Source organism: Frieseomelitta varia, unplaced genomic scaffold, assembly GCF_011392965.1.
Source record: "Frieseomelitta varia isolate USP_RPSP 00005682 unplaced genomic scaffold, Fvar_1.2 scaffold_304, whole genome shotgun sequence".
Classification (NCBI taxonomy): Eukaryota; Metazoa; Arthropoda; class Insecta; order Hymenoptera; family Apidae; genus Frieseomelitta; species Frieseomelitta varia.
In genome coordinates this window covers 293,441-314,598 of record NW_025110040.1, presented here as the reverse complement: position 1 = coordinate 314,598, position 21,158 = coordinate 293,441, and the positions used below count along the sequence as shown (strand labels likewise).

At 33.6% G+C, this 21,158-nt stretch overlaps 1 long non-coding RNA gene across 1 annotated transcript in view; it reads right to left on the bottom strand.

Moving 5' to 3' along the window:
* LOC122529712 overlaps nt 1–21,158 on the bottom strand; it is a 96,387-nt gene that overhangs the window by 50,322 nt on the left and 24,907 nt on the right. The window contains exon 2 of the long non-coding RNA XR_006306847.1: nt 5,561–5,626. This is a non-coding gene — a long non-coding RNA (uncharacterized LOC122529712). The remainder of the gene's footprint in view (nt 1–5,560; nt 5,627–21,158) is intronic.

The window sequence follows — 21,158 nt, the reverse complement described above, 5'->3', positions numbered from 1 at the left end:
AAAAAAAAAGAAAAAACAGGAGTTGAAAGATCGTTGACCAAAATAGAGAGACAGTTCCACTCGACGATAGTACGTAATAATAAACGCGCGACATGGCGGAGACACGATGAATAATATTTAATGAGATCCGGTGGCCGGAGAGTCCGGTGCATCGAGTCCAGAGGCATGAATACGCTTAGGGAAATTAGAGTGGCGAGAGAAATGGCCGGTGTCGGGCCGAGTGGCGGCCAGTGTATCGCGAGTGTGTACACCCGGTGACTGTGACAGAATCACAGAACTCACAGACAGACAACCGTACCGTGACCGTACCGTTACCTCGGTAAATCAAGCTCCAAGTACCACGAGCCGAGTCTCCTTTGACCTTAATAAAACGAGTCATCGGCCAGCTAATCCCTCGTGCGGTGATAAACTAATCGCAGAAAACGAATCTCTCTCTCTCTCTCTCTCTGTCTCTTTTATAGCACTGATATTGAGATGTCTCAATAGAGGGAACCATCGATCAACTTCAGAGGAAGAGAGAATTAACAAATTTAATTCTAGTGGTGTAGGTGAAGCGTAGTGATAACGAATTAAATAATAAAAGTTATGTGAAATTCAACAATTCGTCGAACGATGTTGTACAATTCTTTCGTGCGAACCATTGTAGAGTTATATTCATACGTTTGTGCCATTACGTGAGAAGCTTATTTTGAAAGTTGTAAGGCACAAGTCACTTTATACTGAGCGTCAGCTTACGTTAACGTTACCTATATGCAACGTTATTTATTATTTATACCGAGGAAAGGAAATAAGTTAGCGCGAATTATTATTGATACAAGCTGGCACTTTTTGTACCAAATTGCAACAGTTTTCTCAGTTTCAAATATGTTTAAATGTTATAATCTAGGTAAAACAAATGATGAAATTTATTACTTCTTAATTCTATCGCTCTTATTACTATCATCATCCTGCTATCACACTCTTAATCTCTGTCCAGTGATCATCATACCGACGAGTTCAAAAGAAAAAGAAAGCGACGAATTATCGTGTACGGTTCGGTCACTCGTTATGGTCCGCAAACCAGTTGCCAGCGCAACAAGGGGGTTAGAATACAGACGATTAAATATTTCGATTAAAAAAAAAAAAAAGTGACTTGTACCACTTTCGAAATAAACGGCTCGTATATTAACATATTTTATATTATATGTTACATATGTATATATTGTAATATTATTAGTATAATAATGTAATTAATGTACAATATTAATATTATATATTAATATACAATATTAATATTGTATTATATAATAATAATTAATATTGTATTGTATTATATATTACTTTATATTTCTATATACATTTCTACATGATACAATACACTTTTACATAAAGTACTACTACTTCTACTTTTGAAACACAATGTTAAACCAAATTAAGGCAAAAAATTGATTTACATCACTTTTGCATTCGTGTATTAGGTATTTTTTTTTTTTTTTTTTTTATGATTTGCTGCTAACAAATTTTGCTGTTAAGAAATTTTCAGACGTAATTCGTTTCTTGGAAATGTATAGTATAGAAAGATAAAAGAACAAGTGACACTCATCACTGTATTTTATTGTAGCCAATGAGAAAATTGTTGCAGAAGAGAGACAGCGAGATAAAACAAAAAGACGCTTGCATTTAAAGGAACGGTAGTGATATCTTCAAACTTTGAAAGCTTAAGAACACTCGTTTTCTAGTTGTTATTACTGTACACATATATCCCGCTATATTCGAATCCTTGAGACGTAGCATTACGCGTTAGAATTGAAAGAACAAAAAAAAATTACTGCTACATGTTTTTTTCAAGTATATATTCCTTTCGAAACGAAACGTTTCGACCAACTGACAACTGTACTTACAGTCTGCAGAACGTACTGTACATCTAAGAAACTTTCATTCTTCAAATATACACCGTCTTCTCTCTCTCTCTTTCTCTTTCTCTGGCGTTCCGTATTTGGAACGCAAAGCTTCGAACTACGTGCAACTTCTAAAGCTACCCACCTGCGGTGGCGTATTGTTACAGGCACACCTTTGCCATTTTTATACACCTCGATAGCACGCGCGCCACTTTTTCCAATATTCTATATCCCAAACTTCGGGGACGTAACGTTTGCCCGTTCTACTTTGCAAACTTTCATCTTCCTCCGGAGCTATACGCGCGTGAAACAATTATTATTCGTCGATGTTCGAACGTTGGTGAGGTTTTTGCAACCAACCCTTTGAAATCGATTTATTTTCAATGTTGTTGCTCGTCCACTTGTGTCTATCTTAACGTAAATCAACGTACGACTCAATGTTTTCTTCGCTTATTCACTATTATTGTTCTACAATTTATTTTTTTATAATTAATTTTCCTCTTTATATTTCACAACTTTTTCACTTGTTTATTATTTTGTAGTCTTTTGTTGACAAACTTACGAAACTTAGCAAACGATCAAGACCCAAATCGAAGGTTTGTTACGTTAGTTACAATAAATTTGTATTTATGTTGTCACCACTAGTCTGATATTCGAGATGAGTTTCTTCAACCAACCCTTTGCTTTCAATGTTGTTGCCATTTGTATCTATCTTAATATAAATTACGTAAATCAACGTACGACTCAATGTTTTCTTCGGTTATTCATTATTATTGTTCTACAATTTATTTTTTTATAATTAATTTTCCTTTTTATATTTTACAACTTTTTCACTTGTTTATTATTTTGTAGTCTTTTGTTGACAAACATACGAAACTTAGCAAACGATCAAGACCCAAATCGAAGGTTTGTTACGTTAGTTACAATAAATTTGTATTTATGTTGTCACCACTAGTCTGATATTCGAGATGAGTTTCTTCAACCAACCCTTTGCTTTCAATGTTGTTGCCACTTGTATCTATCTTAATATAAATCACGTAAATCAACGTACGACTCAATGTCTTCTTCGGTTATTTAACTATTATTGTTCTACAATTTATTTTTTTATAATTAATTTTCCTCTTTATATTTCACAACTTTTTCACTTGTTTATTATTTTGTAGTCTTTTGTTGACAAACTTACGAAACTTAGCAAACGATCAAGACCCAAATCGAAGATTACGTTAGAGTTTTATAGTAAATGTGTATTGTCATCACGCTAGCGTGACATACAAATGTGTTCAAAGGATTGAAACAGTAACACGAATCTCTATTCCTGATGAGAGTTGAATATTATACAGAGCGTCTTGAATTTTTAAATTTGCCAACTTCACGTGCTCTATAACGAGAAAACAAGATTGGAACATCGATGTGGCAAAAAGTTCAATAAATGCTTCGATGTGAAACGAAAACACCAAGTGCGATAAATACGATCAATTTTCAACGATGAATGGAGTCGAGAGGAAACCTTTAGCCTCTTAGGTCACCCAGGTTATAACTTTAGATTCCTATTTATGGAAAAATATTCATTGCCTTTGAAAGCAAACATTTCGCAACGTGGAAGTATTTACGCGAAGGGAGTTGATTGCAAGAACATTGACACGAAATTCGATGTAAAGCAGAGATCCCATTAAAAAAAAAAAAAAAAAAGGGAAAATCGTACAGCAAAAGTTTTAAAGAGTTTTCCTGTAAATGGGAAACTTTAATCTTCCAGACCGTGATTTGAATTTAGTCCTAAATTAAAGTTTTTACATATGTGCGAACTTTGCAATTTTTTCTTTTTTTTTTTTTTTAAGAAAAGAATACTTTTCCATTTTCTCCATGTTTGAGAACATTTTGGAAAAAAGAAACGAGTTCAGGGTAGTAAAAACAGAAGCTTTACGTTTTAAAACGCGATCAACTGGACTGTTGTACGATTTTGCTTCGCGAAGCTTAAATAAAATAAAATATAAAATATAAAATATAAAATATAAAATATAAAATATAAAATAAAATAAAATAAAATAAAATAAAATAAAATGAAATCAAATAAAATAAAATAAAATAAAATAAAATAAAATAAAATAAAATGAAATCAAATAAAATAAAATAAAATAAAATAAAATAAAATGTAAAATATAAAATAAAATAAAATAGAGTATTAAATAAAATATTAAAATACCAAATAAAAAGATAATTTTTCACGAAGCATGCGAACATTTTTGTCCATTTCCATAGATTCAAAAAACTATCAATACATTATTTAATTTCACCGAGATCCTAATAAGGACTGTTGCGAACTTCAAGTCACAACGTCTCGAAAATTAAAGCGTGTGTTCTAGACGACTGTGGACATTTCCTCCGAGATCCCCACGTGTCTAAATATTTCCGAAACAGAGATGATAGAATAAGTAGAACAGAGTGAAAACTTGCACAGAGTCCCGAACGAAAGAAAAAAAGAAGAAAACAGTTATCCGTCAATAAGTCAGCAAAGTGCGAAAGGGAACGAGACGCGATGTGGTGTCCAGCCAGGGGCTTGGACTTGAAAAGTTCATAAATCATATCGTTAACATCTGCCGGCGACGCGTACGAGGCTCGTTCGTCTTGGCGTTCCTCCTATTTTCTTTACACAGGCTGTCCCTCGCCGTTTCTCCACGATTCGCCTTCGTTTCCACAAAACTCTCTTTTTTTTTTCTCTCTTCCCCCGTATTCTTCCCCCTATCCTTCCCCGTGGAAAGACCAGAGATTTTCACACCGAAAGGTTTATGCTCGGAACGAACAGGTACGAACGGGAGTTTCACACCATCGGTTCTAGACGAATTTTATGGGAAATTATACTATTCGACGCTATTTTTTTTTTTTTTTTTGTTTTGGTCTAAACTGGTTCTTTCGAACACGGAAAATAATATTCTAGTGCGAGTGGAATGATATTAAAACATAATATTTTTATTCTCGTTCAAGTATTAATATTTTTGATATATTATTTTAATATGTAAAATATAAATATAAATATAAATATAATATATTATTTTAATATGTAAAATATAAATATAAATATAAATATAATATATTATTTTAATATGTAAAATATAAATATAAATATAAATATAATATATTATTTTAATATGTAAAATATAAATATAAATATAAATATAATATATTATTTTAATATGTAAAATATAAATATAAATATAAATATAATATATTATTTTAATATGTAAAATATAAATATAAATATAAATATAAATATAATATATTATTTTAATATTATTTAATATTTTTAGTATTGTTTTAATATTATTTAATATTTTTAATATTAATACTTGAACGAGAATTAATAATCAATAATTAATATTAATACTCGAGAAATACCCAATTAATATTCAATTTAATGCTCAAAAATTAATTTTAATACTCAAGAATTGATACTCAATTTAATATTGATATTCAATTTGAAACTCAAAAATTAATTTTAATACTGAAGAATTAATATACTCAACTGAATATTGATATTCAATTTAAAACTCGAAAATTAATTTTAATACTTAAGAATCAATACTTGATTTAATATTAATACTCAATCTAATACTCAAGGGTTAATATTCAATATAATATTAATACTCAATTGTTAATTCTAATTAATATTTTTAATATTTATAACTCACCAGTTTGGAGAATCCTCCTTCTGACTTCAAGTGGCGTATCCTCGACGACGTGCACTAGGGTATTCGCTGTAAATTACAAGAACAATTGATGAATCGTGGGATGAAATTCTCGTTTTTATAACTTATAGCAAAGTTAACTCGTTAACTACCCATTTAATTTATCTTTTGTATTAATTTATATCAGTAATAAATAGCATCTTTTAATATCCGAGTCACGAAAAGGAATTCCAAGTATTCTTATAACACCAGAACACAATCGCATAATCGAAATATATTATAGAATATACAGGATGATTCACGTAACTCCAATTAAAAAATCGTTTAACAGAAAATAGTTGTATGATTTTTTAAAAAAAAGGCAAAATATGGCGTATCAATTTTTTGTGAGTTTCGAAATTTCCAAGGTCACCTCAATTTTCTTTTTCTATTGAACCATATATTCTTTTCCATTTAAATTCCAAGTAAAACAGTATTAAGCCGAAACAACGCTAAGTTTTTGCAAGTAAATGTTAATAAATTTCTTCGAATATTTGTTTATGAAAACTACATTGCATTGTAAAAAAATTCATTATTTTCGAAACTTTCTTGCAAGTAGATTGTCTTATAATTTTCTTTCTCTTTTTTTCTTTTTTTTACAATATACCAACAATTTCTCATTGTTACGTGTTCAATCATGCTGCAAATATAATACAAGGCTTTCTATTGTCGTTTCGAATTTGGAGAAGCTTGCTCGAAACTTGAACGTATAATTTCTCGAGAATTGTCTGAAAATCGACGACTAACGATTATTATCGGTTATTGTTCAGGGATTTCGATAGAATTGCAAGCACCAATGACGTCAATAGCAGACAAAGTTCCCTGGCGGTCCATTATAGACCCATTTGGGAATCGACCTTGTTCGACGTAGTTTAACTCCGCTGATCAGAACACTGATTATCGCTTAACGTTAAGAAAAATCAAGCGCGCGGATCTAGCTCGGGAGTGTCTAACTTTACACGCTTGGTGAGGAGGAAATAACATTCAGTCGAGTCGGAGATCGAGTCTCTTCTAGCGAAATCTTGGAAGAATTCCAACATTTTTAAAAGAAAAACATTCGGAGCTTCGAAAAATAAAGGAGCAAGTTTTTTAAAATTGAAAGGAGATTCTTGAACGATTCAAGACCGTGGATCATTCTTGACTTGTATAGTTTTGTTATAATTATATATAATTACGAGAACAATTCTATACAATTTTGTTATAATTATTTATATACAATTTCGTTATAACTGTATATAATTATATAATTAATTTTTATTATTGATTTATTGTATATTGATATATCAATATATTAATTTATTAATATTATTATATAAATAATGATTATAATTTCTATAAATATAATTTATCATTTTGCATTAATATAATTTGTTTTTATATTGATATATTAATTTATTAATATTATTATATAATGATTATAATTTCTATAAATATAACTTATAATTTCACATAAATACAATTTGTAATCGTTTTAAATACAATTTATAAAATAACGATTGAAATACGAGGCAACAAGGCAAAAAAAAATTGCTTTCTTTCGTTATTTATAACAAAAGGGATGAGCTGTTTGATTCTTTATATAGAATACAAATTCTTAGATTCTGAAAAAGCTTTGACACCGTGGACCAAATGACCGATTTATAATTTTTTGATTAATAAAAATTTTGTAAATGTGAGATAATGCATTTCAGAGATTTAAGTGATACTTCGTAATGTCAGTGTATAAAAGTATAAAAAAAAAGCTTGCTCGATTTATTGTACTATAAAATTGTATATTATTTCTGCATTAATTGTGTATATTATGAAATGTTTCTATTATATTGTTCTGTGTATATTATATTGCATTATAAAATTAATTTATATTATAAAATTAATTCTGTGTATATTAGATTGCATTATAAAATTAATTCTGTGTGTATTATATTGCATTATAAAATTAATTCTGTGTGTATTATATTGCATTATAAAATTAATTCTGTGTGTATTATATTGCATTATAAAATTAATTCTGTGTATATTATATTGCATTATAAAATTAATTCTGTATATATTATATTGTATTATAAAATTATGCATTATTTGTGCATTGATTGTGTACATTACAAAATATCTCTACTTTTGAACGTTGACGTCCTCAATTGAAATTTTACGCTTTAATCGTCGACTTTTTCACTACATATTATTACCATTTATTTATTTCATTCATCATTTATATACACATATACAATCCATTTACGATTATTATTTATTTTATCATCATTTATCATTTCTTTTACTATTTTCATCCATATTTATAATATCCGAACCAATCAAATGAAATCTCAACAGATTCTACAAAATCAATCAGTTCAGCATTTGCCACCGAAAGGAAGCATAAACTCGAATAAAAAAAACAATCTACATCAGATTGAACACGCGCGTTCAATCATATGTTTCACATACGTACGTACGTACTCGTCAAATACTCCTAACTACAATACCACGCCATCCTTATTGCCGGCAGTTATCTATCAATTATCAGGAATTCGAGCGTCACGCGCAGTAGCAGCCGTTTCCAACATTCCGGCAGTCCAGCAAACGGTTTCGAATCGATCGATGCAATCGGAAAATCCATTCCGGTCAGCCAATTAACGTCTAATTACAGGAGGCGCGGAACGTGCACGCGAGAGCCCCGGAATTTCGGATTTAGGGCGGCGAGTAGATCGAGTAATTCAACGTGGGAGGGGGGAGGAGGAGGCTCTCGCCGAACAGATGATTAACCCAGTTCTACGAAAAGTAAGTTTTACCAGGTTAATAGCTTCCGGGCTGATAAGAGCCTCCGCGCGTTTTCGCTTTTTTTTCTCCCAAACTCCCCCCCTCTCCTCCCCCTCTTCACCACCCTTATCGTTGGAACACGTATCAACTCCACGACAGATCACGATGAATTAACCGGTTTGCCCCGGTTTCCATCGTTGAAACGTCGTTCCAACACCTCCGTCGAGAAAGCACGTCCGAAATTCTTTTCGCGAGTCTCTCTTCTTTTCTTTTTTTTTTTGTGTGTGTTTGGGGTTTAGAGTCGCTAGAATTTTCTTTTTATATTTTGGGTCGAATAGTTGGGTCTCCTTTAGGTAGATGATAACACTTTTCTTTTTTTTCTTTTTTTTTTCTTTTCTTTTTTTGGTGTTTCTGGCAGGTTAGGGCGATGCTCGAGTTTAATCCGTATTTACTTCTTAGGCTTAGGTATTTTCTGCGTTCATGTAACAGGTGTTGGGTGGTGATTTGTTGGTTGAAAGTGTTGCAGAAAGATGGTTCTGTTCTGCTTAGGAGCAGTATTATATTTGTGTGTGATCTTAGAGTGTCCGATTCGAAGTCTAGTCATAGCTATCCTTTCTTTTCTCCTTAAAATTGTAGTTTGGTATTTTTTGGCAGAAATAATGTGCTATGTCGTGTATTTTGGTTCTGTTTGTCGTAGTTCAAATTCTGTTCCATTCTTCTCTTTCGGATTTGATCGAGAATAGTAGGGATTGGGATGTTGGTTTCGTTTGTTCGATCTGTTGTTGCTTCTTTGAGCCTCTCTCTTCTGTTTGAACGATCTGACGTTTCAACTCTATATCGCGAGTTTCTCTCTCTCTCCCTCTCTCTCTCTCTCTCTCTCTCTCTCTCTCTCTCTCTCTCTCTTTCTCTCTGTATCAAACGCTTCGTTTCAAACGGGCGACGCTGAATAATTATTGACTTTTGGTTAATCATTTTTTTCTCTTATTTTTGGTTTCAATAGATAAGGACAGTTTGAAATAGTCAAAAAATCGATTTTTTTCGTTTTGTTTCGAATACTAGTTTGAAGTCTTAGAAAAAGGACCTGGCCTTTAAAACAACTTATTATGGGGTATAATAATAAATCCGCAGATACAGAATAATTATACAGAATATTTTGTTAAAAAATAATTTCTCGATCGAAATTTTTAGAAAAAAACATTCACACAAAGTGATTATGACTATTAAATAATTAATAACAAATAAATTACAGACGATCCCTCGAAGAATACTATTTAATCCCCGATTTGGTTCTCAATATATCGATAAGATCCAAAATTGAAAATTACGGATTGCAACTGGGAGTCCTTCATCTTCCTTCACCTTCTTCCAAGAAAATTACCACCAAGGAATCGCGTTCAACGCGGTGCACACAGACGGCAAAAGTATTGCAGAAAGCGAGAAGGGACTCGTTTGTCATGATTGTGGTTGAAAGCCAGACCGATAATAGCGCGATTAAAGGCGACACCAGACTCGATTTCCTTGCCCGGCTGTTTGTGGACTCCGGGCGAGGTGTTAATTAGTGCTAATTAATTCAAGAGCATGCTAATCGCCGCTAATTGATCCAATGCTAATTAAGCCTTTTCCCGGCCGATCGGTCTCTCTTTGGCAGGACTAGCCGATGTCGTATTGCGATCGATCGATCGCAACGCCATTGAATGAATCACACGTCGTGAAAACAGAGTACCAACATCTTGTATTTTATTTTCTTGAGCTTTTGAATCTTACTTATCATCAGTTTTATAATATTTTATAATATTCAATCGTCTGAATGAAGCGTCTGAATAAATTTACAAATTTCAGATGGCAGGAAGATTGTAATTTTTAGTTAAAATGTGTAACGATGAATTAATTAGTGCAAATTAATTCAAGAGCATGCTAATCGCCGCTAATTGATCCGATGCTAATTGAGCCTTTTCCCGGCCGATCGGTCTCTCTTTGGCAGGACCAGCCGATGTTGTATTGCGATCGATCGATCGCAACGCCATTGAATGAATCACACGTCGTGAAAACAGAGTACCAACATCTTGTATTTTATTTTCTTGAGCTTTTGAATCTTACTTATCATCATTTTTATAATATTTTATAATATTCAATCGTCTAAATGAAGCGTCTGAATAAATTTACAAATTTCAGATGGCGGGAAGATTGTAATTTTTAGTTAAAATGTGTAACGATGAATTTCAGAGATTTGTAAATTAATAAAAGTAAATGACCGAGAAGTTACCAATTTCGGTAACGCTCTTTCCAGACTGAAATGAAAATTTCATTTTGGCGCCGCGAGGATTTCCTTTTAGTCTTCCATCTTGTTTATCTCGATGTAATTGCCGCGATTTCCTTTCTCTCGCGTTTCTTCGTTCGCATTCTCCATTTTTTTTATCGTTATTACTCAACGTTCTTGTTCTTTTCTTTTCCCTGTCTTCCTTTCTCTTTCCCTCTGCTGAATGTTGTCTTCAATTTCGCTCGATATTTCACCGCCCTTTCTTGGAATTTCACCGTCCCTTTTATTGCGAGCACAAACGTCACGCAACCTTCCTTGTGTATTTTGTGTTTCTGTCCGCAACGCTGTTTCAACTTCTCCTCCTTTCCTCTCACCGCTTTTCAACCGGAGAATGCCACTCCTTTCCTCACTTGCACGCTTCGCAACACGCTCAAACATCCTTCTTTTCGTCTTTCGCGGAATTTTACCCGTTTCCGCTCCAATTTCCCGCTCTCTCCGCCACTCGTTTCCACCCGGTGTGTTTTAGGACTCGTCTTTAAGACAAAAAAGATCAATTCGAGATCTATCTCCTCGCGCTCCCTCAACGAAATTTGTAATTAAATAAAACAGATTTTGTAATTAAATAAAACAGATTTTGTAATTAAATAAAATAGAAGTTAAAATAGAATTTGTAATTAATAAAATAAAAATTAAATAACATAGAAATTAAATAACATAGAAATTAAATAAAATAGGAATTAAATAAAATAGAAGTTAAATAACATAGAAATTAAATAAAATAGAAATTAAATAACATAGAAATTAAATAACATAGAAATTAAATAAAATAGAAATTAAATAACATAGAAATTAAATAAAATTGAAATTCATGATTTAAATCAATGGTATCACGAAGAGGTTTCTCCGATATTATTTGTTTGCGAGAAATTTTCCCCGCATCTTGCAGGAAATTTCACTGTATTTTTTTCTTCCTAAGTGACACGAGTTCTCATCGTCAGCACTCCGTTTGCCAACATTTTCTCTGCTTCGCGCGATTAATTTTGGCGTAGTGTTTTTCCATCTTCACGAGAATGTTTGCAATGAAAGATTTATCTCCAGAAATTTGTCCAACTTCCTTAGATTCTGAGAAAATGAACCGGAACGATTGAAGAATTCGAGGCACGATGGCAATTTGCTTCAACATGAGGATTCCATGTGTGAATGAGAAGCCCAGTCTGTGTGTGTGTGTGTGCGAGAGAAAGAGCTACTATTTATGAAGAAATAAGAAAGAGAAAATCGGAAGCGGAGGAGAGGAAAATTGGAAAATACGATCCAAGGACAGAAAGAGATGGTGTTACGTGTATTCAATTTTCGAAACGAAATTCTCCACTGTCGCTAAAAGATACGAAAGACGCATTTCACAAAATTGTTCTGTTCTGCTGTTACAGGTACAGGCTGATTCATAAATGCATGTCTATGTTTTGAACAGTTATATTTTATATTTTAACATTACAGTTACATTTTATAACTGTAATGTTGTTAAACACTTATTTTCGCTCGTTTCACAGTGAAAATTTAGAAAGGAAAGTGAAAAATATAGAACCATCAAGAGTTTTCATAACGAGAGGACAAAAACTCAACATAACCTCAAAAACATTCAACGTGAACGATGTCTGAGGTAGACAAAATTTTAATATGAAAAAAATAATATAACAAAGACGAAGGCAGAAAGTTAACGATGTTTTTGCAACGTTCCAAACGTGTTTTTGCAGTTATAAATAATAATTATTACATTAACTGTTGTGACGTCCTCCGTTCGGCAATATGGCCGCCTGACTTCAATCGAATCGAGATCTTACGTCAGAAACATTGACGTTTTACTTATTTTTATTACACGCTGATTTTAACGACGTTTACTTATCTTTGCAACGTTCCAAACACGTGTAATTATAAACAATAATTATCATATTAACTGATGTTTAAGCCACGTACTACGTTATGACGTCCTTAGTTCGCCAATATGGCCGCCTGACTTCAATCGAATCGAGATCTTACGTCAGAAACATTGACGTTTTACTTATTTTTATTACACGCTGATTTTAACGACGTTTACTTATCTTTGCAACGTTCCAAACACGTGTAATTATAAACAATAATTATCATATTAACTGATGTTTAAGCCACGTACTACGTTATGACGTCCTTAGTTCGCCAATATGGCCGCCTGACTTCAATCGAATCGAGATCTTACGTCAGAAACATTGACGTTTTACTTATTTTTATTACACGCTGATTTTAACGACGCTTACTTATCTTTGCAACGTTCCAAACACGTGTAATTATAAACAATAATTATCACATTAACTGATGTTTAAGCTACGTACTACGTTATGACGTCCTCAGTTCGGCAATATGGCCGCCTGACTTTAACCTAACAAATCGGCAAGCAAGACAGACTACAAATATTTTTTGAAAAACAGACAATAAGAATAAAAGTGAACATTTAAAAAAACGCATTGTACGTATAATATAAGAAAAGGAATAATATAAGAATGGAATAACATCGTATGAAGAATATCCTAAACGAAATTTCAACCACTTGCGCTGGCAACTGATTGCGGACCGTAACGGGTGACCGAAACGTATACAATAATTTGTATATGCCTTCTTTTTGAGCTCGTCGGTATGATATCGCTGGATAGAAATTATTAAAAAGTAATATATTTAATTTTTTGTTTCGCCTATTTTACTTGAAACTGAGAAAATACTACAATTCTGGAGCAAAAAATTCTCGACGTGCACGTCATTCCAATGAGTTAAAACCGTGGTCATTTGACCACGTGTGGTAGGTTTACGTTCAACCGAATCGAGATCTTACATCAGAAACATGTTTTGCTAATTTTTGTCACACGATTACATATCACCAGGTCGAGGAAGGCATCGCGATCCTTTCGTTCTCTGACTCACTGACGCGTCAGCGAAGCAACAAACGACAGACAAGGGTCGTGGATATTTCTGGTAACTGGAACGATTCAATTATCCTTCGTTGGCCGGAGTGCGAATTAACGAACTAACCGGCCCTCCGGATCCAAATATTTGCGGACCACGCGAGCCGTGCCGTTCTGGAAAATCGCTTTCGGCAACCCCCTGCGAAACGGAGTAATCGAGTTACCTGCGTGTACGAGGGAATCGAATCGAACTCGCTAGGTCGAAAAGCTGGAGCAGAATCTCGCCGGAGGAAGCTCCCACCGGAACTGGCCTCTTAATTTCGCCCCCAACGAATTTCCGCGGACGGCAGAAGCACTTTTCACGCTCGAGAAGCTCGAATTCGAGGTCGAAATCGTGTCACGGTCGTTGCTGCACAAGCACCGCGGCGGCACGGTGAGTTCGTTTCGGCGCTGTCGACCTTGGGAACGGAGATAGGTATATTTGTACGATCGCGGGGGACGTGAGACTCTGGCTGATTATGGCTGGAGAGTGAAAATGGGACAGTCCAATTTTTTCTCTCTTTTTTAACCAGTTTGCACTCGACTATGTCCCTTCTGAGGAGATACTGACGTCGACTTTTTTGCTCATTTTCATCAGTTTGAATTATACGAATAATAATAACAATTTTTACAGTGATATCAATCGTTTTTATAGCCGTTGATATTATACGAAATTCAGCGATCTTAAAATAATTTCCGGTCAAGATCGCGTCATCATTGAAGGGTTGAACGAATCAAATTCGTCAGTGTACTTTTATACTACAATATTCTATCATGAATAATCAATAATAACATGATTGGTTTACTTATTACAGATTCAAAGAGTTGTTCCGTTTGTTACACGCTGCTCATTCAGTATTAAACTTTTCAGACTTTTTGGCAATTTTAAGCACCCGTAGAGTCAAGGTATAAAATTTGACAATGCAGATAGATCGATCGAAGAGAATTTCAGTTGAAATTTTGTATATGATGAAATGACGATGGAGTTCTTGAGAGATGTTAAAAATACACCAGAGACAACAGAGTATCTCGGACGAGGAGAAATTTAAATCTTCAAGCCGCACACTCTCGTTAATGAATTTTTATAATAATTTGCATCGCTGCTTGTTATCTGTACCAACCACCGCCACACTCTCCAGAGAGGAACGTTCCGCGTTAATTAATTCCGGTAATTTAACCTTCTTTCTAGAAATCCCGGCGAAACGGGACGCATTATTGGACGAAAGAGATGAAACGACATCGATAATTTGAAGGTACTTCAACCAGTGTCCAAGATTTTTTTTTTTTTTTCTTCAATACCTTGAAACTGACTCTCACCAGATCGTTGAAATTAAAACTTTCCGAATTTTTTTCGCTTGATCTTTATAGTTTATTTCGTTGATGTAAGTATAATTATCATTTGCGTTAGTCTATACAATATACATTAATATACGTAACTGATAATACTAAAAATAAGGCGAAAAGAAAGAGTAAAATCTTTCCATTTATCAGATCTTTTCCATTAGAATTATCCCATGTACACCAATTATGGAAACATATGGACCATTTTATTTTTTATTACAATCGTTCTAATATATAATTTTTCATCGATTTTATTTTTTATCATAATCGTTCTAATATATAATTTTTCATCTACGTATTGTATTCATCCCATGTGCACCAATTATGGAACACTCTGTACACATATGGACCATTTTATTTTTTATTACAATCGTTCTAATATATAATTTTTCATCGATTTTATTTTTTATCATAATCGTTCTAATATATAATTTTTCATCTACGTATTGTATTCATCCCATGTGCACCAATTATGGAACACTCTGTACACATATGGACCATTTTATTTTTTATTACAATCGTTCTAATATATAATTTTTCATCGATTTTATTTTTTATCATAATCGTTCTAATATATAATTTTTCACCTACATATTGCATTCTAGTCAAAATATGCATTCTAACCAAAGACTATAGCAAGCATTGAAATCCAGCGAACGATTTCTGACGAGTGTCCACGTACGTATAATAAACTACAAAAGTGTGATTAAAATGTTCAAAAAAATCATCACAGTGAAATTCAAAGGAAACAGATTCTCCATTTTCCAACTTCTCTTTTAATTGCTGCGCAGTGATTTCTGCTCAGTAAAGGATTAAAACCGTCTCCTCTTTCAGAGATAGCTCATAGTAAATGTATCAAAGCGATGGAAATTTCGAATTCACGGTGGAATTGGGTGACGGGCCGCGCTGGGAATCCCCAAAAGCCTCAAAAATCCCGATTGAATATTCGACGGTACAACGCGGCCGAGTGTCGATCGCACAAAGCGACGCGCTAACAATTTATTAACTACCGATTCGCGCGCCGATCCGCGAAATAATGCCACCGTTCCACAATTACACGGTGGGGGGGCAAAATTCACCGACGACCACGCGAGAATTCCGTTCGACAGAAATTTACTGAGCTCATTAAATCGATTAAAGAATTTGAAATTAACCCTTTGTCTGTTGTTGGCGCCTTTAACATTTGCTTTCGAGATACTGTTGACGCCCATAGGCGTACAACTTGCCCCGAAACGGGAGACGCCTATGCGTGCTCACTTCACATTGCTCGAATCGAACTGAAGGCGTCTACAGGTGCTCGACAAACGTTAAATGACTTCCAGCAATCCTCACTTGGATCAGAAGCAAGTGAATTCTAATTCAACAATTACATCTCTCGTTAATCATGCATTATTTAAACTATTATTATTGTTTATTTAATACTCTTCTATTATTATATATTACCTACGATTATTTTATTATTTATTTATTTAACTCTTATATTATCCTTATATTATCTTATATTATTCTTATATCATTTTATATTACTCTTATATTACCTGCGATTATTTTATTATTTATTTATTTAAGTCTTATATTATTATATATTACTCTTATATTATCTACAATTATTTTATTATTTATTTATTTAATTCTTATATTATTATATATTACTCTTACATTATCTACGATTATTTTATTATTTCTTTATTTAATTCTTATATTATTATATATTACTCTTACATTATCTACGATTATTTTATTATTTCTTTAATTCTTATATTATTATATATTACTCTTACATTATCTACGATTATTTTATTATTTATTTATTTAACTCTTATATTATTTTATATTACTCTTACATTATCTACGATTATTTTATTATTTCTTTATTTAATTCTTATATTATTATATATTACTCTTATATTACCTACGATTATTTTATTATTCATTTAATACTCTTAAAATGAAAAGGTGTGATAATAAATTAATCACAAAAAGCAAAAAGCAAATGTGTGGTGTGTAAAAAAATATAATAGAAGAAGGGAGACTTGCATTACGAATGGAAGAAATGTGTTGTACTGACCCACGTTTCGAATTGTAAAGGCCACGCTTTGCCAGATTAGTAAATATATTATGAAATAAAGTTACTGTTAAATTTCTAGCATGTGCGCTAAAAATTCAATACAGAATACGAGTATAAATAAATAATATTCGTTTAATGTAGTGTTTCGATTATTTCAGTATACTTCCTGAGAAATGCACGCTGACGAATAATTACGAATGACCGTTCCCAGTTCAATAATCTCGCGAAAATGAGACAAAAAGTCACATACGACGAGGAATACTTCAAGCTCGTTGAGACGAGAAACGTTAAAATGTCCTTTTCATTTTCAAATACCCCCCCCCCCCTTCTCCTCGCTACTAGAGATGCGAGAAAGCGCACGTGAAACCGCATTTTTGAATTCTAAAACGAATTACAGTACTCGGTAATTTTCGATGCTCGAGAAACGAGAGTATGAACGAGAGAGGAGAAAAGGGGGTAAAAGGAAAAGGGAAAAAACGAGTTGCCCGCCATTGATACCGCGTAGAGAAAGAACGCCGGGCAACAGAATGTCTGGCGAGCTCGATAATAATTTACATTCGGTCGTTCGCGAATTCGCGACGAATTTCGAAAGGGGGAGGAGAGGGCGATTTCGCTTGGAACACGATGATACGCCGACAATGAAACGGCGCGCCGCGTCTCGCCGCATAAAATTTTCAATTCTGTCCGCGAATTTTACGACCAACCATCGCCGGACAATTCCTAACAAACAATATGCGTCCTTGGAAAAAAAAGGAGAGAGAGAGAGAATAGAGAGTAGTAAACATCGAAAGAGATAGGGAATCGGTGGCTATGGTGAAAAAAATTCCATGTCCGAGCGATTTCGACAGCCGTTCGCGCGACATTATTTACACGATCGTTTGCGATCCCCCTCCCTCCTCACCTCCCACCCCCTTTTCCGCTCTTTTCGCCGAACTTTTTCTATTTTCTCTCCTTTCCCTCCCCAGTTCCTCGTCAACATACGAACGAACGGACCGTTCCAATGAATTTTCACGCGCAAATTGCCGCCGTTTCCTGGCAGCTAGATCTCGATCGCAAGCTCTGCGCGAAACGTACAGGGTGAGTCAAAAATTTCTTCCCACCCTATACATTTTTCTTCAACGAAACGTCAAATTTTATTAACTCTAAATTAAATTCAAGTTCAAACGTGATTTGCCATTGTCTATAAAAAAAATCCGTGAAAGAAGGATTTAAGAAATGTATAATAAAAAGATTATGGATTTATTTTAGTGGTGAAGTGATTTTTGGCCCACCCTATACATTTTTTTTCAACGAAACATCAAATTTTATTAACTCTAAATTAAATTCAAATTCAAACGTGATTTTCCATTGTCTATAAAAAAAATCCGTGAAAGAAGGATTTAAGAAATATATAATAAAATTAAATTACGGATTTATTTCAGTAATGAAGTAATTTTTGGCCCACCCTATATATGCACCTTAGCTTTATAATATGACGGAATGTACAAGCGTTTCTTCACGAAAATTCATCTAAATCTCTAGAAATACACTACTTCACATCTATAAATTATAAATTGGTCATTCGGACCAATTATAATCACAATTTTTAATATTAATAGAGAATGGTAAATATTTAAATCAGTGAAAGGTTTTGATAAATTATGACACATGCGCGATTTACGCTGTGATGCAAATGGATTAAAAATAACAGAGGGGGTGATTCTTGGCACTTGCTTCTACTCCCATTTTACATCTTTTCTACTTTCCAAATTTACCTAGCTTCACCGTTCAACGAGATTCGCCAAGATACCGCGTTCAAACTTCACCATGTCGAAATCCAAAAGGAACCTAAATCGCCCCTTACAATCTCCAACGTGAAATTCGTCACACTCGCGAAACAACCCCCGAGGCTACCTTTTCTCTCTGCTGAAAAATTCACGGAAATCTAAAGACACGGCTTATAGGCTCTACGCGGACCAGCGTCTCCCGCAGACTGGAATTTCTCGCGAGTCATGATAATTTTAGTAATCACGATGACATCATCGACGTTGATACTGGAATAAGACACGACCTGCACAATAACGCAGGAACGTTTTGAATTTCAAGAGGATTTTCATTTGTTCGATCGAAGAACGATGTATGTATATCCGACAATGATCATTTAATTTTCAAATGACTGTTGACTCAAATGAGACGACTCGACTCACTTAACGTTGCTGGAGTCTCTAGAATTACCGCAGACTGCGAAAATTTATTTATTTACTTCTATTTTCTGCAGTATTTTTTGCGTGAATTTATACAATTTTCTTGAATGAAAAGAATTCTATTTGCTACGTGGTGTTAAAGTATGGTTAAAATATTAACGGAAATAAAAACGAATTCATGGTAGTGAAAACAAAAGGTTCTGCGTTTCAAAATGAGACCAAGCAGATTGAGACCTAAACCTAACCTAACCTAGATAGAAAGTTGTTTCTCCTATAAAATACTACTACGATATTGAATACCATTGAATTTCTGATATATATTGAATATGTATATATGATATATAAATATTATAATTATATAATATTATTATGTAATATTAGAATGAATTATTATGTAATATTAGATTATATTAATTAATATTATAATTATATATTAAATATAACATATCGTGTTATACAATCATATGTAAATATTTATATATTTTTGAATATTGAATTATTATACATTTCTTCATATTATATGCATTCTATGCAATTTTGTACCAAGTAAATTGTTGTACAACCTAACATAACCTAGACAGAAAGTTGTTTCTCCTACCAAATGCTATGAAATTGAATGTCATTCAATGTTTGATACATTGAATACATATATATAATATTAGAATTATATAATATCAAATTATATTAATTAATATTGTAATTATATATCAAATATAATATATCATCTAGCTGTTATAGTACAATATAAATTTTAACACAAATTTTCCGATTAATCTAATCTCTCTCTCTCTCTCTCTCTCTCTCTCTCTCTCTCTCTCTCTCTCTCTCTCTCTCTCTCTGCAATCTGTATCCATTGTTTGCGTATTCCTGTGCGGTTATTGCGGCACTTTATCTGGCGAATTTTATCAATTATCGTTTCAATGCCACCGCCGGATCAATGGAACGAAGAGAGAGAGAGGGGGGGGGGGGACAGAGGACACGGCTTTTGTATTTAATCAATTCAACGTTTACGTTTTGACGATCTGTCGCAGCGAACGAAGGCTTCTGCTGTGCTTGTTTTCAATTAACGTGGCCGACCGTGATCAAGAGCGGGAGGGAGGGAGGGAGGGAGGGAGGGAGGGAGGAGGAGGAGGAGGAGTGTTTCGTTGCTCGTGAAAATTGTAAGTGGCTCGTTGGACTGGCTCGAGTGGTGTATTACGGTCAATTGCACGGTACAATTTCTATTGTGGCTTGTCGATCAACTTTTTCATTACAGTTGCACGCAGAGAGAGACCGAGGGCCAATGATCGTAAAACCGATCGAACCTCTCGAGTTCCCGTTGTTGAAACGTCTCTGTATAGATGAGCTATGGTTCAGGGGGATCGAGGCTTGTCTTGACCTTCGGAACTACGAGTGTCGTTTTCTTCCTGTATAAACTACAAAGGGCATAATTGTACCAGTGACAGTGGAAAATATTTCCTCTCTTTTTTCGTCGATAATTTCCACTTGATTCGACTTCGTGAAAGTAAACCGATCCGTTTGGTCTCGCCTTCTCAACAAACGCGAAACTTCTACAGGCTGGGCCGAACGTTTCTTCTCATCTGTGTTTCTTTCAAAATATCAAGAAAAAAAAAATCAATTTCGTTAATTTTAAATTTGCATTGTACTTTAACCACGTTGCGCTGGCAACTGATTGCGGACCATAACGAGTGACCAAACCGTACACAATAATTCATCGCTGTCTTTTTCAATTCGTCGGTATGATATCACTGGATAGAAATTATTGAGAAGTAACAAATTTATTATTTTTTTTTTTTGCCTATTTTGTTTTACTTGAATATATAATTTTATTTGCTATAATATATAATATATAGTATGTTATAACATAACCTATATTATACCTAACATAACCTACATTCTAGTTAAATACATCGACATTTAGTGTGTTTATTGTTAAATTATATTACAGATTAAAGCTGTATTAACTTTTAAATAAAATAAAATTTTCTACGGT